Source organism: Bradysia coprophila, unplaced genomic scaffold, assembly GCF_014529535.1.
Source record: "Bradysia coprophila strain Holo2 unplaced genomic scaffold, BU_Bcop_v1 contig_476, whole genome shotgun sequence".
NCBI classification, from domain to species: domain Eukaryota; kingdom Metazoa; phylum Arthropoda; class Insecta; order Diptera; family Sciaridae; genus Bradysia; species Bradysia coprophila.
This window is the reverse complement of record NW_023503727.1, coordinates 4057193-4074853: the sequence shown is the minus strand read 5'-3', so window position 1 is coordinate 4074853 and position 17661 is coordinate 4057193. Positions and strand designations below refer to the sequence as shown.

The 17661-nt window shown below is 34.6% G+C and overlaps 1 long non-coding RNA gene across 1 annotated transcript in view; it reads left to right on the top strand.

Moving 5' to 3' along the window:
• LOC119082779 overlaps positions 1–17661 on the top strand; it is a 322328-nt gene that overhangs the window by 77735 nt on the left and 226932 nt on the right. Inside the window, exon 2 of the long non-coding RNA XR_005088711.1 lies at positions 3275–3280. This is a non-coding gene — a long non-coding RNA (uncharacterized LOC119082779). The remainder of the gene's footprint in view (positions 1–3274; positions 3281–17661) is intronic.

The following is a 17661-nucleotide window of genomic DNA, read 5'->3' as shown; positions in this document are numbered from 1 at the left end:
TTTCATACAGAAATTTCTCGAGGTACACGAAACGTACATGGTTGTGTGGGGTGTCATATGAAAGGTAATTGCATGTATTTTTAGGAGAAGTAGAGCTTACGGAAGTTTGGTAGCATCTCCGATGCAATATAAGCACTTCAACATTTCAACTTCACATAATTCATCGTAGATGCTACCAAACTGCCGTAAGCTCTACTTCTCCTGAAAGTACATGCAATTACCTTTCATATGACACCCCACACGACCATGTACGTTTCGTGTACCTCGACAAATTTCTGTATGAAAAGTTTGAGTTTTCAGTCTTTTTTCGGTTGAAAACTTCAACTGCACATGTCTCAGTGTGGATGAATTTTGAACCCAATAAGACCTTATTTTCCCCGGAAGTACATGCAATTACCTTTCTAATGACACCCCACACGACCCTGTACGGCTCGTGTAACTAGAGAAACGTTTGTAAGAAAAGTGCATGTTTTCGGTTTTTGATCACCTCACACTAGCCACACAAGCTTCGAATTCTTCTTTTTGAAAGTGGTTTTGGCTTCTGGGGTCGAATACCTTATTGGTCATATACAAAAAAAAGTCCAATGGAAAATGCGTCTGATTTCAAGATTCTGTTTTTCAAAAGAATCCCTCCCTCTTTCCTTTTGTTGAAAATAAATCCCCAAATTTTATACGTGAGACATATGATCCAACGCTAAAGTGTACATTACTCTCGACATTATTCAATTGACGAAAATTTTAGCATATATGAAAATAAGTGTCGTATCTTCCACATATAGATTTATAGACACCTCCGAATTGCCGAATTTATGCTTTTCCCTCCGACGGAGAGTTGAAACGAAGCCATTAAATATCATCGAAAATATTTTACGACTAACATTCCATATTTCACTAAATCCCCGCATTTTAATAAATTTATCATAAAATTGCAAAACTGAAACTGGAAAATTGTTTTATTTATTTGAACATTAAATTCCTTCGTTTTTCCTCGCACTCTCTGAAGGCAAAGTTCCGACGTCTCCCTCCGGTCGGTGTGGCGTGTGTGTATTATATTATTTACCATGAAAATCATAAATTTAGACGCTCTCCAGATACGCAGACATTTTATTTAAAGTTCCCCATTATGCACGTCGATGGCATACAAAGAAAATCCCATCGTATTGGGTCTATTTATCCACAATACCAAACATAAAATTAATGGAATATTGGAAGATTCCCTGTCGACAATTTTAAAACGACAGTCGCATATGTAATCAAGAGACAGAGGAGGAGTTTCCACATATTTTGTTACGTTTCTCGTGTGTGTAAAACGATTCGGTCCCATCACTTTGGTGTTATGGTTACGGTAAAATATGTTGAAAAAATGAAATGGAATGCAAAAAAAGAGACGTCGGGGAATTTTATTATTGAAGTTTGTTTGCAAGGAAGGATCTTTTTCGGTAGACTACCAAGTTCTTCGGATAGAAATTCTGTTTTATGAGTTGCATTTTAATAATAAAATTATTTTCAATTGTGCAACAATGCGACGACATAGTTTCCATAGCTTTGGCAATGAAAGTACAGAACAAGTATGTCCTCTGGGCCAAGGTTCTGATAGAACAGGTGAGGACAACCATGAATTGTCACACATAGTCTGTACTGAAAGCATTTCTCGATTTCGGTGTCTTTACCTGTGACAGTTGGGATCAAAAGTCGGTCTATTCCATCTGCCAAAGTGACGTTTAAAACGTCAAACAAAATTTTTATGTGAAATTTTCACAAAATCGGTAATTTTTTCTTAATTCTATTCCATTACAATCGCTGAAACGAACTGGTGTGCGTACGTTATTTTGCACCAGCTGGTCACATACAATTCCAAATGGGACCAGCTGGTGCAAAATAACGTATGCACACCAGTTTGATTTAGCGATTGTAATTGCATTGAGGAAAAATAAACGATTTTGTGACCATTTTACATAAAAAAAATTGGTTTGACGTTTTAAACGTCACATTGACAGATGGAATAGACAGACTTTTGATCCCAACTGTCACACCTATTCTTTCAGAACCTTCGGGCGGAGGATAGACCATTTCCTGTTTTACATTGCTCTTTTGAACTTGATATGAAGAGATTCCAAATTGAACCGAAAATTTCACAGACAACGATCCACATTTGCCAGAAATTAATGTTCCCATGAAAAAAAAAACTTTTCATAATATTGATGAAGCCTGTTTCGCTTAATTGTTTAACAAATGTTTGTCGAATACGATGTCGGAATGAGTACAATCATGGAAAATTTATGGAAACTATGAGCAGAGAGCTTTCTTTGGTTATTATTTTTGGGGAAAATATAATTTATGAATGTGACATTAATTATATTGTAACAAAACTTTCGACTTTGTTATTCCTAAAATACGTATATACGAGTCTACTGACAACAAATTAATGTGTACACAAAGTAAAAACGTTTTAAATAAATAACTTACAATTAATTAAATCATTTTCGGTTGTGTTCTGTTCGGTCTACGTATGAATGTTTCTGTACATGCTAGACGAATACACACTAACTTCTATGTCATTCTAGCAACGTTAGTTGGAATTCGTTAGAGTTTGTATTTTGTATATGCAAATTATGAATAATTACGAAAAGGATCGACAAGGTGACGTGAAAGTGGATACGGCTATTTTACATTTCAGTATCTAGTCTGCAAAAACAAACTGTCTGTGGTAATCACAGACCGTTCTGTAAAGTAAGAGAAGACCACTACCTATAGCTCTAGGTAATAAATTGAATGTTGAAACTGATGAAGTAAAAGATTTTTTTCCAAAATCTTTTTTGGCATTGACTTGACACACAATTAAAATAACCTGACCGTGTTTGCTTAAGACCCGTCATAGGGAAATGACAGGACAGTTTCCCGAAAATGTATGGAAAATTTTATCACAAAAATTCACCGAAATAATTCAAAGAAACTTACCTCTAATGCTTTTCATTGTATTCGGGCATAGTCTCTTTATGTCGCCAAGGCATATTTGAACACTAAAACACCTTTTACTCGATGCAAAAACTTTTTTTTTTGTTTTGTCGCGACAAAAACACAGAAAATTTTGCGACACAACTGTGACACTGCGCTATTATAAGTACAAGAATGAATGTTTGCTGTGTTCACTTCGGCGGTACAATATTTTCATTCAAAATAGTGTCGGACATTTAAAAAAAATCATCAAACGGTTGACAAAAGGTAGGGTATACATTTAAAAATGCTCACAGACCATTTTTCAAAGCTTTACAAGAGCTCAGTTGAGACTGCGCTGAGCATAAATAAATGTTCGTTCAGATTTCACACTTTTTAGTAAGCTATCAAGACTTCGCTAAGTCTAATTATGCCACCTCTCCGAAGAAAAATGTCGACTGAGCATTAACAAATCTCCGCTGAGCTCTAATAGTTCTTCGCTGAGCTTTAGTAAGTTAACAAGACTTCGCTGAGTCTAATTATGTCACCTCTTTGAATAAAAACATCTGCTGGGCTCTAATAATTCTCCGCTTGGCTTGAGATCAGCGGAGTTTTGTTTGGATTATTCGACCTCAGCAGATGTTTTTATTCAAAGAGGTGACATAATTAGACTCAGCGAAGTCTTGTTGACTTAGTAAAGAAGTGGGAGATGCTACAATGTTGATAAATGTCTACCATCGTTGAAATATCTAACACTTCTTTCAATGAAGATATTTTATCGCCGAAGTCAACACAGCAAACACTAGTACTTATCATAGCGGAGTGTCACAGTTGTGTCGAAATATTTTCCGTGTTTTTGTCGCGACAAAACAAAAAAAAACTTTTTGTTTTTGCATCGAGTAAAAAGGGTTCAGTGTTCAAATATGCCTTGCCGAACTAAAGAGACTTTGCCCTAATACAATGGAAAGCATAAGAGGTGAGTTTCTTTGAAATTTTTCGGTGAATTTTTGGGATAAAATTTTCCCTACATTTTCGAGAAACTGTCCTGCCTATGGCCTTAAGACCCGAACGGTTAATTTTATGTATTGAAGCAATCTACTGAATATTACCAGGTAATATCGACTCAGGGGTTTTAAAGAAAAAATTGTACGCTTTTCAGTGAAAGAGGACGACACGTAGAGCATCAGACCAAATAATGATCTCGTGGAAATTTTCGGTGACGGAAGGAACCCACGAGAGATGTGAATTCCTCATTGAAAAGTTGGGGTCGAGGTTCGTGTCAGAGATGGCGAAATGTTGTTTTGGAATCGGTCAACGCTTGCAATGCGGGTTATGTTGGCAATGTTGGCTGCTAAATAAGTAAGCTCATTTGAAATTGGTCTGACTTCCGCTCAGTCTACTCAGTCTACGTATGTATACGTACAAAGCACTGTCAAGCACCGAAGCTGACTTTGACATCACTCAATTAGAAGGCCAAAAACACACCTGTTGACAATTTTTTTACATTTTTTGATAGCCATTGTATGAAAAATAATAGCCAACTTTGATCGGTTCAGTCCTCTATTTGAGTGACGTCAAAGTCAGCTTCGGTGCTAGACAGTGCGTTGATACGTATTATAACTTGTAAATCGCATGTGGATTAAATAACATCGTTTGGATTGTATTTGTTGAAAAAACCGAAATCTATTTTTCTTCGACTGTACTCCAAACAATCAACTTACTCACATAATTAACAGCCACAATCGTTTTAATATAAATCATATTTGAATAATTGTTTAAACACCTTCATTTAATTACACCGGACACACAAAGGCGCAATATTCAAAATAAAAACTTTCTTCAATTAGCTCTTTAAGTTTTATTTTCCGAAACTTTTCACCGGTTTTTTTTTCACTCAACGAATAAAAACTCAATCTCAAACTGAAACTATAAAAGATTATTTCGAAATAAAAACCTTTCGACCGTAAGAGGTAGAGTAGATTTACAAGCAAAGTGAAACCATACAACAGTGCTGGCTTATTTAAGCCCACATTTTATAAATAACATCACATAAACTCAGGCGATTTGTAAAAAGTTACGTGAACACAACGAACGAACGAAAAAATTGTTTGTGTTAAATGAAATTTCTTCAAGAAGTTCGTATTAATTGTTTGTACAAAATACGTAGCTAAATGCTGGCATTAAATTACTGAATAGTTTTTTGTACTTTGCTTAAAATTAAAATTTTACTTGTTGGTCACACATTAAGAAACCAAACAATTACGAGTGGTGAAGGTGAAAATTGGAAGTAAAATTGTTCATTAAATTTTGTTTTCACATAATAGTCACAGACTCTGACACATCGACTGTGAACAGCATGGTCACTACTATTAATAAAATTGTTGTATTGCTTGGTCAGTAATTCAACATTGACAAAGTGTTGTATTGCTTTGACTTGACCAAAATTGTTGAAAAAATTTCTTTTATTTTGGTCAAGTCAAAGCAACACAACACTTTGTCAATGTTGAATTACTGACCAAGCAATACAACAATTTTATTAATAATTGTGACAGCTGGGATCAAAAGTCAGTCTATTCCATCTGCCAAAGTGACGTTTAAAACGTTAAACAAAATTTTTTATGTGAAATTTTCACAAAATCGGTATTTTTTTCTTAATTCTATTCCATTACAATCGCAAAAACGAACTGGTGTGCATACGTTATTTTGCACCAGCTGGTCACATACAATTCCAAATGGGACCAGCTGGTGCAAAATAACATATGCACACCAGTTTGATTTAGCGATTGTAATTGCATTGAGGAAAAATAAACGATTTTGTGACCATTTTACATAAAAAAAATTGGTTTGACGTTTTAAACGTCACATTGACAGATGGAATAGACAGACTTTTGATCCCAACTGTCACATATTGTATCGATGCTTTTTGAAGTTTGGCATCGCAGCTGTGGGTGGCGCCACGGCTGCCATACTCTGCGCGGTTTTAGTAACAAATAATTTATTGTCACTAAAATTACCGAAAAACAAATTGTCGGATGTGAGAGATCCACAAAAGCTGTATGTGAGAGATATAGCACAAAAAACAAAACAAAGAGTTTTAACAAATGACGAAAAAGTGTATATAATGCTCGTACAATTGAAGTGAAGACATAGGTGCACTGATGATGGCGTGATACGCCGAAATCAGCATTGTTTTGTCCTGTTGTTCGTCCGCATTATGATTGTAAACGGTAAAACGTTTCGTCACGAATCGTAAACGGTAACACGTTTCGTTCGCCCTTCGTTGAATAAAAGAAATTTTTTCAACAATTTTGGTCAAGTCAAAGCAATACAACACTTTGTCAATTTGTTACTACATGCGCCATGCGAAAGTTGATAATTACATGGCAATTTGCCCTCTGCGAAAATGATCTTTGGAGTGACGATGATCTTTCAAATGACATTTTAACTATTTTCACTCAACTGTCGCATGGGGATACCTCGATTTCGGCTCGGATATTCAAAATATAAATTTGTCGAAAAGACTCACTTGTGAGTTTGCTTTTATCGTTACCTCACGTAATGAATTACTTTCGCAGCATCCAATGACTCTCGCCTGCAATTCTTTTAAATTAAAGTTTCAAAATTATAAATCGTTGTGGTTGGTCAGAGAACTGTGCAAGTAAAATTACGAAAATATTTACAGCCAGTCAGTCCATGACAAAGTGGACAATGTTACCCCAGGCGAATTCATAATTTATTTAAATGTAATTACTCATTTCGAAAAATTTTCATTTAAAACTTAAAATATCATGAGCTTACTTTTTTCAATGGCTCTTCATCCGTTACACATGCGGAACAGCGGAACACAACAATTTCACATATTATATCACCATGTATGTATATGCTGCAAAACAATTTGTTCTTCGTTTAACATGAATACGTTTTATTCATTATAAAACAATGTTATGTAACGGAACAATTCCCCAATCCCAGTACTCCTTAGTTTCTGAGTGCCACTATAAAACAAAGTAAACCCAACATGACATGTATACTATATCCACTACGCAGCAGACACCCATTAATTTTGTCCTGATTCTGAATGTGTAATGTTATTCCGTTATTTGTATGTATGGTATGTATATCTCCAGCGCGAAACATATTATACGAAGAGAATACAAATATTTATGTGCTTTTTGCAGATCAACCATTACCATTACCGAGTAAAGTGCGCGAATTTCATTAAAAGAACAACTTTTTGAACTTTTTAATCAAATTGCTTTTGTTGCTCTTATATCAAACAACAACAAAATCCAAAGCGTAGTCAAGACAAGAGAGAGAACAAATCAGAAACAAATCTCAGCTCGGTAATTTAAAGTACCATTTTCCACACCAAACGAAAATTAAACTTTAATGCGAAGAAGCATTTTTGGTTTTCTGTTTTTTTTTTTTTTTTTGTTTTCACAACCATTCGTGTAGGTGTTTCCTCAATAGATTAAAATTTAAGAAAACGGAAACTGATTACAAAGATGGAAAACAATTGAATCCTTCCCCTACTCGTTTTATTTAATTTATTTTTTCCTATTATTTCCATCATATTTCCCATTTTATTCGATTTTATTAGTTTTGTTTTCTGCCTGATTCTTCAATACAATAAAGCCAATATTATAACATTTGAACGATTTCTCTCCGATTATACGAGTACATCTATTCCGGCTCCCTCCGTATATAAACTCAAAAACTTAAACACACTTTCGCATGCATCAAGAAATACGAAAATCCTTTATTGCAGAATAATGGAACCATATTTTCCGAAATGTATTGAAGGGTGTGAAATCCAAAGAGTATTCTCTTCTATGCAAGATTAGGTATCACAATATTGTGTAGCATTTATTCCTAATATATGCAATCGGAAATCCTTATGCATATACTAGTAGATCTTGTGATGTCGGCGATAAATTTAACAATCACAGGGTGGATAAAATTTATATGCGTCGTCGCAAGGAAGTTATTAATTTTTGAAGGGACGTATTTAAACACGCACAGAACATTAGTTGAAGTGTGTTTTCGGGGGATGAAGTCAATTCATTAATAACAAATTCTAACTAAACCATTGCACATCCATTAACAAAACGATGGCCAGGTTGAATTCGGTTGATTTGACATGTGAGTGTTTTGATATTATCAAAATTAGGTGAGAGCATCGATTCAAAGCATGATTCGAAGCGAAAAGTTGTTCTACAGTATGCCTCCAAAATGAACCGATTTTTTATGATGGTTCATCTTAAGTTCGAAAAGTACAACTGCCCATAAAAAATTACGAAATGGCGGACCTATATCTTCGAATTTGTCCTGTTTTAATACATTTCATTGATCAAAAAGGTGGCCAAACGCATAGTTCTAGCTACAGGGGAGGATTAAGGTTTTCAGCGCCTCTGACAAATAAAAGTTCAGCGCCACATTTGAAAAACGCGCCAGCTTTTGTTTTGTTTTAGTATTTATTGCACGCATTTTAGAGAGAATAATATGTGACAGTTGGGATCAAAAGTCGGTCTATTCCATCTGCCAAAGTGACGTTTAAAACGTCAAAAAAAAATTTTATATGAAATTTTCACAAAATCGGTAATTTTTTCTTAATTCTATTCCATTACAATCGCTAAAACGAACTGGTGTGCATACGTTATTTTGCACCAGCTGGTCACATACAATTCCAAATGGGACCAGCTGGTGCAAAATAACGTATGCACACCAGTTTGATTTAGCGATTGTAATTGCATTGAGGAAAAATAAACGATTTTGTGACCATTTTACATAAAAAAAATTGGTTTGACGTTTTAAACGTCACATTGACAGATGGAATAGACAGACTTTTGATCCCAACTGTCACAATTACAAATTTGTATGGTGCACGAGTTCCTCCAGCCCAACACGACTGACAAGACCTGGCACGAATTTATTCACCTAATACAGAGACAACTATATCGCTGTATCGAATCTTTTACTTCCTTTGACCTTTTGACCTGATCACTTTTTATATTCAGGCGCACCAGAAACGTTATATGTGACAGTTAGGATCAAAAGTCGGTCTATTCCATCTGTCAAAGTGACGTTTTAAACGTCAAACCAAAATTTTTCTGCTAAATAGTTAAGAAGTCGCCTATTTTTCCTCAATTCTATCAGTGGAAGAGACTTATAGAAAAATAAACGATTTTGTAATTATTTGGCTGAAACTTTTTGGTTTGACGTTTAAAACGTCACTTTGACAGATGGAATAGACCGATTGATCCATATTTTTCTTCCCACTTTTTCGTCTTAGTTGTGTCAAATTCTGTTCGGAAATTGTTGGTGAGCCTGAATATAAAATTGTGTATGGAATTCGGACCAAAAAGGTATAACTTTTGACCACATCCTTGGAAGTATTCATCACCGAGGTCAAAAACACACCTTTTTGATGCTAGTGACATAATATACTAATGTTCCCGTTCTACATATGGTATAACATTTGGAAAACGCTATTGTTACACAGAAAACATTACGGATCTACCCGCTGATCTCACTTTTAGTCGAGTCAATCAAAAGCCAACCAATTATGTATTAATGCTACTCTCAACTGTAATTCGTTAATTAATGGTAATGGCAACAAAACCAACAGCCTGATTTATCGCACTTGTTGTGATATTGAAACTCATATATCCAATAAGTGGTCCTCGTTTCGTAGTCAAATTACAAAAATCGAAAATGAACACGAGCTCCGTTTTGCAGCATGAAATGTGAGACCCATCTGAAAAAGCAAAAATGCGAGCACAAGTGTGACAGTTGGGATCAAAAGTCTGTCTATTCCATCTGTCAATGTGACGTTTCAAACGTCAAACCAATTTTTTTATGCAAAATGGTCACAAAATCGTTTATTTTTCCTCAATGCAATTACAATCGCTAAATCAAACTGGTGTGCATACGTTATTTTGCACCAGCTGGTCCCAGTTCGTTTTAGCGATTGTAATGGAATAGAATTAAGAAAAAATTACCGATTTTGTTGAAATTTCACATAAAAAATTTTGTTTGACGTTTTAAACGTCACTTTGGCAGATGGAATAGACCGACTTTTGATCCCAACTGTCACAAATCGTTTAAAATTTAATAATCACCCGTTGCTGAATGTTTGTTTTACACTCTACCATACCTTACGTTATCCCAACCACAATATGGAGCTAAAATTGCCAGTGTGATTCATGCTTTCTGCTACAGTTGTAACTATGAATGTTTACTTTTGTATACGCATTTATGCAAAACTGAAGATTGGGATATTCTTAAAAGGGATGAGCTTGAGTGTATGATATAAATCAATTGCGGAATCTGCCCCAGTCGTTCCTTTTTTTTTTGTGGGAATATTTATATAAGCTTCGAACGATGGTGCTATGCAAATAAAAGGGGGCTTTTTTATCCATCCTGAATATATTTATCCGCACACAAGTAAATTTTAATAAAGTCAATTCTTTATGATGGGCTCTTTTAAGTGCATAAGAGAGAAAGTAAAATTTGTATGAAAATGAAAGCCAATTGGTTACAGATACTCATGTTTGCAATTAAGATGGACTAATCGCGATTAGCGAAATTACATGAGCGGAGACTCTGATTGAACATAAAATCACAAATGATCTCATTTCAGTAATCTTTTAATTGAAAATTCGTATAAATTTCACATAAAATTTCCAGACATTTGTGCACGAAAATCCCCCATAAACATATCCGCACATCTTTGTTTTTGTGCAAATAATATCGGTTCGTTATCTAAATATTAGAATCTCGTTTTAACGTTAAAATAAACGCTTCTCCTCCCCCCCATAAAGCAAACAATGGCACGCTTCAGTTGTTTTTACAAACATATTTGTTTTACATTTAATGTTAATGTTAAGTAAGTGCAAATAGACAATAATATAGTACTTTGCTTGTGAATCCCTTCATTCTTCCTTTTTCTTAATGAATAGCAGTCATTGTTGGTGTTTATCCTTTAGTTCTCAAATTCCACATACAGAAAAGTATGGTCATGCTTCGGTTTACATGCTTGTACCAAGCGATGCGATGGTGAGTTGTTCTCTGTTTTATGCTCACAAATATTTTCTTTGCAACCGTTCTAAAGTATAATAAACGTTGGCATTCAAAAAGGACGTTGAAACTATATATTGCATAAAAGCATCTGTTGCAACAACAGCATGTACAAGAAATACGAAATGTAAAATCATAATTTAGGATTTTGAAAATTGGGAAAGCCTTGTCAATGAGAATTTACGTCCTCATAATAGTTTATAGTTATCATACATCTACAGCATGCGTTTTTCATCAGGCTTGATATGACGTAATCTTAAAAAAAAAAATCTCGGCTGTTTGGAAACTAACTCTCAAATGTAATAGATTTTTGTAGGGTAATGTACATTTCCAGTACATGCCGACATAAAATTACTAATGTATGTAAGCGCTCTATTTTTTTTTGTGAACCAACTTCACAGTGATGACATTTCATGGATATTTACTGCCCGAAGTACCTGTTTCCTTCTTACAAAAATCTAGTTTTTCAGTCAAGTGTGTTGAATGAAATAATTATTTGTTTAGTAAAAGAACAAAGTAAGATATTTCAAGAAGAGATAGTTGGAATTTTCAATTTTCCCCGGAGATGGGGAAAAGCATGAAAAACTAATCAACAAAAACTGAAAAATAGTTATTTATGCAACCAAGCGCATTATCCTGAGTTATATTCAACGTTTTTATCGCTAATGGCAACGAAAAAGATACTATTCAAAAATTCACTCGTCTGAGGATTTACATATTGTTTTCCAAGGATTGTAAGAGTTTTTTTTAACTAATTATGAATGGATTTTCAAAGTTTTTTACATGCTACATGCATCGAAAACCGTACTTTTCATATTTCAAGCACTACTTTTGACAGCCTCAGCATGTAACATCCATTACATAACTCGGGATAAAAAGATGAAAAATCTCGTTTTCGTGTGTTTATTGACCTCGGCAACGCCTCGGATCAACAAAATTCACACGAAAACTCTACTTTTCATATTTTTATCGCTAGTCATGTAAAATACCATTTTTAGTCTGTTAAAGGATTGTACAAAGGATTTTCTATGAATATTTTCTTCTCGATTTTACTTTTTGTCAGTGTTTATTTTGTCTTTGTCTTTTGTGACAGGAACAAGTGATTTTCTCAATGGCTTTTTAGTGGCAAAATGAAATTTTCTAAATGCACTCATGAAACAGTTAATTGTTTGAAAACAAGAGAAAATACAAAATTTCAACAATAGCGAAAATTGCGTACAGAGCGAAGCGAGGGAAAATTTTTTATGTCAAATTATCATGAGGCAAAACGTCAACGAAATGTCATTCTCGCATTACATTTCAGTGGAGAAAATACTGCACACGTGAAATAGTTATTTGTTCCGAATATGCAGAGTAGTTGGTAGATCACTATTTTCTCGCCTGAGTTACGAAAAAATAATTGTATTTATGGCAGCAACAGTCCTAAGTGCCAATAACCTACATATATATCATACCTAGTAATTTCTCCATATAAGGGAAACCATATCCAAACTGGCCAAACCATCATTGCGTTGTGAAAAATTAAATTTAAAATTTAATAAATCTAATAAAAAATAAATTAAATTTCGCAATGAAATCTGCACCGAACGAAAAAGCCTCTCAAAAACCCATTCATATAAATAGAGTGACCAACTTAATTAATAATGCACAGTGATATATAATGCATATCGTTATAAAGCGGAAAAAACATCGACTAGAACACGTTCAATTCCGACGAATATTTTTCATTGTTGGAAATTATTATTTAACTTTATTTAAAAAAAAAAAACAAATATCTAAAAAATACAATTAATCTGTTTATGGAGTTGGTACTGATTTCATGAGGGTCCCATTGCCCCCACAAAAGTTTTGTTTTTAATTTGTTTGTTGTTTATGGTTTGATAGTTTTCGTGGTATTACACAATAATATTTTCGTTAATTAAAAAAATAATTAGTTTTATTGTTGTACATGCTGCTCAGAAAAGTTTCATTGGTTTCTTTGATACTACAATTGTACGAATATATAACTTACAACTATAAGTATTCCATTTCATCGCTGTGAAACTTTGAATATCTCCACCAATACCCTCTCTAGCAACCAAACTACTTTTATTAAGGTGGTGAAAGAGTGAAGTAGCCTTTGGAATTTACATGTACATTACAGCGTAGTCAGTCAAAATGTAGAACAGTGTTTGTAGCATACAAAAAATTAAGGTGTGAATTTGGCAGAGAGAGCTGAGAGTTTGTTTGCTAGAGAGAGTATTGTTTCCACCCTACCGACCATTTTTGTATGAACGATATTTGAATAGTTAAATGAAGAAACGGAACATGTCACATCATGCCCGCACGTTAGTAAGCGGGTGTGACGCAAGTCCACTACCAAAAATGTTTTAACAAAATTTTATTATAAGTTTATTTTGACGAGTGGGATCATGATCCGCGCCTTCGGCTTAGGATCACAATCTACCACTTGTCAAAATGAACATTTGGACAGAGGTTCATAATATATATTACACGGCTAGGGTTAAAAGATGGCAAGTATAGTGTTCGTGTGAATTTTGTTGATCCGAGTTATGTAATGGATTTTATATGATAAGGGCGTCGAAAGTAGTGCTTGAAATATATAGCATGTAAAAGATTTTGTAAGAAGTACTTGGTCATGATTTTAACAAATGAAGACCCAGATTTAATTGTTCTAAGGTAAAACGCTTGTCATTTCTAAAAGAAGAAAATCGAAGTATAGAGTCAAACCACATCGAAATTTTCTGTCGTGAAGTGACAGTTTTGACATTTTTTACGTTGTCATTTTTGAAGTCTGAAAAATTTCGTCATAACCTCAATTTATAACGTGAACTAAACACAAAACTTGTCTTAAAACAATTAATGTTGAATAATATTACAGTATTATCGTAAATATTACAATAAGGTTACGATAACTCTGTAATATTATTCAAAATTAATTGTTTAAAGACAAGTTTTGTGTTCAGTTCACGTTTTCAATTGAGGTTATGACAAAAATTTTCAGATGTCAATAATGACAACGTCAAAAATGTCAATGTCAAAACTGTCACTTCACGACAAAAAGTTTCGATGTGGTTTGACTCATAGACCTTTTAAGTTGATAAAAAGACTAGATTGTCTGGAGGGATGAATTGACAGCTGACAGCTGCAATCTGTTCGCTTTTCATTGATTGTGTTCACTTTCGTTGAATAAAAGTGAAAAGTGAACGATAGTGGCCAAAAGCGAACCGATCACAGCTGTCAACTGTCAATTCATCCCTCCAGACCATCTAGTCTTTTTTTTTTCAACTTAAAAGGTCTATTGGCGGAATATGTACAAATATGAACAGTGACTTGGGGATACTTCAAAAAGTCCTATTACAATTCGTAGTTATCCGAACTAATAAATAGTTGTTGAAAAGATAATCTTGCTTTTCTTGCAAACAGCCCGTTTATTATTCTTTCGTAAAAAACAACACTGGCCGTCTATCAGTTTAGTTCTAAAATAACAGTGTTTTCAATTGTGTTACCAAATTGTTTTAGTCGATCTATCGGAGAACCTGCACTCATACCCTTTGTCAAAGTAATCTTCATTTTGAACGCTTTCCAGAATCCATTCGAATTTACTCCGATCATATTCATTCAAGTTCGAAGTTGTGACGACATTTTCACGTCCAACACGTAAGTATTCTCCACTTTCGATATTTTGTAGACGGAGTTTATCGTTTTAAACAATTTCCGTAATCCATTTCGCTTTAAAATCGAATGGATTACGACCCCGAATCCCGGTTGCGTACCACTCATCATGAACCGCACACTTTTGCATTACAATCCATATTCGATCTCTGTCAATGATTTCTATTATGTTCTTTGGATATGTATACTGTGAAGCTTCGACTGTCCAACTGTAGTTTCGGTCTGGCATCGTGAAAATACGAGGATCCTTCTGTATGCTTTCCATATGTAGATATTGCTGATTATACGCATTTTTAATGTAGAATTTATTCCGTGATAATAATTTCCTTAAAGTACCACTCTTTGGAAGTGTTTGTAATATCATGTGCAATTGACGGCGTAGGTAACACGTCTTGTTGGATTCTGAAGTATTGTCAATAGTAGAATATAATTCGTTTTTTATGTACAGTATAGCTGGTAACGTGTAATTGATTCGATTGTTCTTTTTTAATTCCAATATAAACTGAAGAGAAACTTCCAACGAATGTTCCATCCATATCCCATTCCATAGCTGCAATATTTTATTTGGATAAAGTGAACAGATTCGTTTAATTAAATACTCAAAATGAATCAATGGCCGGCCACAGTGAGAATCTGAATTACCGAACAGATCCTGGGAAGACTGATTGAATTCATCTATTAACAATTCTATGTTATTCAGCAAGGTTTTGAAGTCTTTATCGGTGTTGATCAATTCATCCTGACTAACGGAATGTTGTAAATTTAGAAACAGTGAGAGTGTCTGATTGGTTGTTGTGTTGAATGAAATTTCACTGAACAATGTTTGATATCCAGCCAATTTCCAATTCCTATTTGACGATTGATTCACAAATTTTATTAATTTGAGGAAACCATTTCCAAAGCAACTGTTTAATCGTAAAGTAGACGTGTTAAACGCTTGATTGGCATATTTCTGTACACTTCGCTTGATGATTTTTTCCACTGGCTGTTCTTCGCCTGGATTTATCTTCTTCAAAAAGTCCCACAGGAATTCAAAGTTTCCTTCTTCAATTTCAGCTAATGATACTCTGATTACAGCCTCCTCCAGCATTACGAGTTGAAGCTCAGTAAGACATGTCATGTTGATGTCGTTGCAACTGTTTACGTTTCTTTCACTTATCAACGTTATGCCGTCTAATTCCCCTTCATTTAAAGCAAAGTCCGTCGAATTCAATAGTTGAAATTCGGTGGTTGAAAACATTTCCTCGGTCGTTATTAATTGGGTGGCGATGGTAATTATAAGTAGCCCATGTAGTAGAAAAACCATTTTCTTCTTGCGTATACAATTACTATGTACGTGCAGACTTCACAGGTTTCAAACACTCACTGTCGTCTGAAAGCGTACACTTGATTTATCAAGAGTTCATTTTTACTCATTATCATCGAGAGTTAAGATGTTGAATCATGTCCGGAGCGATAGCGGAGGACTTGACGCAGTCTAACTTCCAAAAAAAGAACGAAGAAATTTTTTTGAGACGCGGCAACTATATATAGGCGAGACTTTAAGTTTCTTTCCTTTGGCCTACATCACCACAAATCCTATTCTATCTTATTCTCGCTTCAAATACGAGCAAAACGAGCTATCACTCGATTATGTAGCTTTAAAATTACCGGAGATACATCGTTTTGAAATTGGCACTTTTCATAGAAAATACACCAAATTAACGTTATCCAAACAATCAAAATCTTTCAACTTACTCTGTATTTTTCTATCTATCTGTCTATCTATCTATCGACGGTCGATGTCGGGAACTATTCAGCCAATCTCCATGAAATTTTGCAGGAACCTCAGGGTGGGCATAAAAATGAAAATGTGATACGCCATTACCCCAGGAAAAACCAGAATTTTGTTTTCTTGGCCTCGATAAGTGGTTTCTGAGTGTGGTTTTCGAGGGACGGAAACGCGTTTTCGGCTGTAGCTTAGCTGTGTTGAAACCTACAGAGGCGTGCGACCCATAAAATGAACGGTATTCGCCACACGAATCAAACAAAAAAATAGTTAGAAAAATTGGTGCAGATTTGGTTGAGCTAGAGTGATTAGAGTGACCAAATTTTGAGCTACTCGAGCGTAGGATGAAAGGACTAATATTTTTTTGGGTTATGAGAGATAGAGAATTACTTTCTTCGGCAAAGTCTCAGAGTTTTACGAGTAGAACAGAGGGGCATATGTGAAAAATGTCGAAAGTTAGAAATGGGTGGGTCAATTAGGGTTTTATAGTTATTTTGTGAATGGTGGCAGATAGAGTTACTTTCTTCGGCAAAGTCTCAGAGTTTTACGAGTAGAACAGAGGGGCATATGCAAAAAATGTCAAAAATTGGAAATGGGTGGGTCAATTGGGGTTTTGGAGATATTTCTTGAATGGTGGCAGATAGAGAATTACATTCTTCGTCAAATTTTCGAATTTCGTCAAATTTTCGATTTTCGTCAAATTTTCGATTTTCGCCAAATTTTCGATTTTCGTCAAATTTTCGATTTTCGTCAAATTTTCGAATTTCGTCAAATTTTTGAATTAGAACTGTTCTAAAAAGCAGTGTTGACTACACTTCTAAAACGACTGATATCCCAACAAAAATCTCTTCGAGAAAAGTGTGACGCAGTCTTTGAAGTACAATTTCTAAAATGAATGATATCGCTAGAGTTGACGCTTTCAGCTTCGTTACGCAAAAATTAAATTGTACACCCAATTAGTTCAAACAAGCTGGCTTAGTTTTTCTCATCATCTGCCAAATAATTTTTACCAAATTGATTGATTCTAGCGATATCATTCATTTTAGAAATTGTACTTCAAAGACTGCGTCACACTTTTCTCGAAAAGATTTTTGTTGGGATGGTTTTTAAGCGAAAAAATAGAGGCAGTTATCGGTTAAGCCCAAAATCGACTGACACGGTGTTTGCAACAAAAATTTTGAAATTTGTCGTGCATGCAGTTTTGA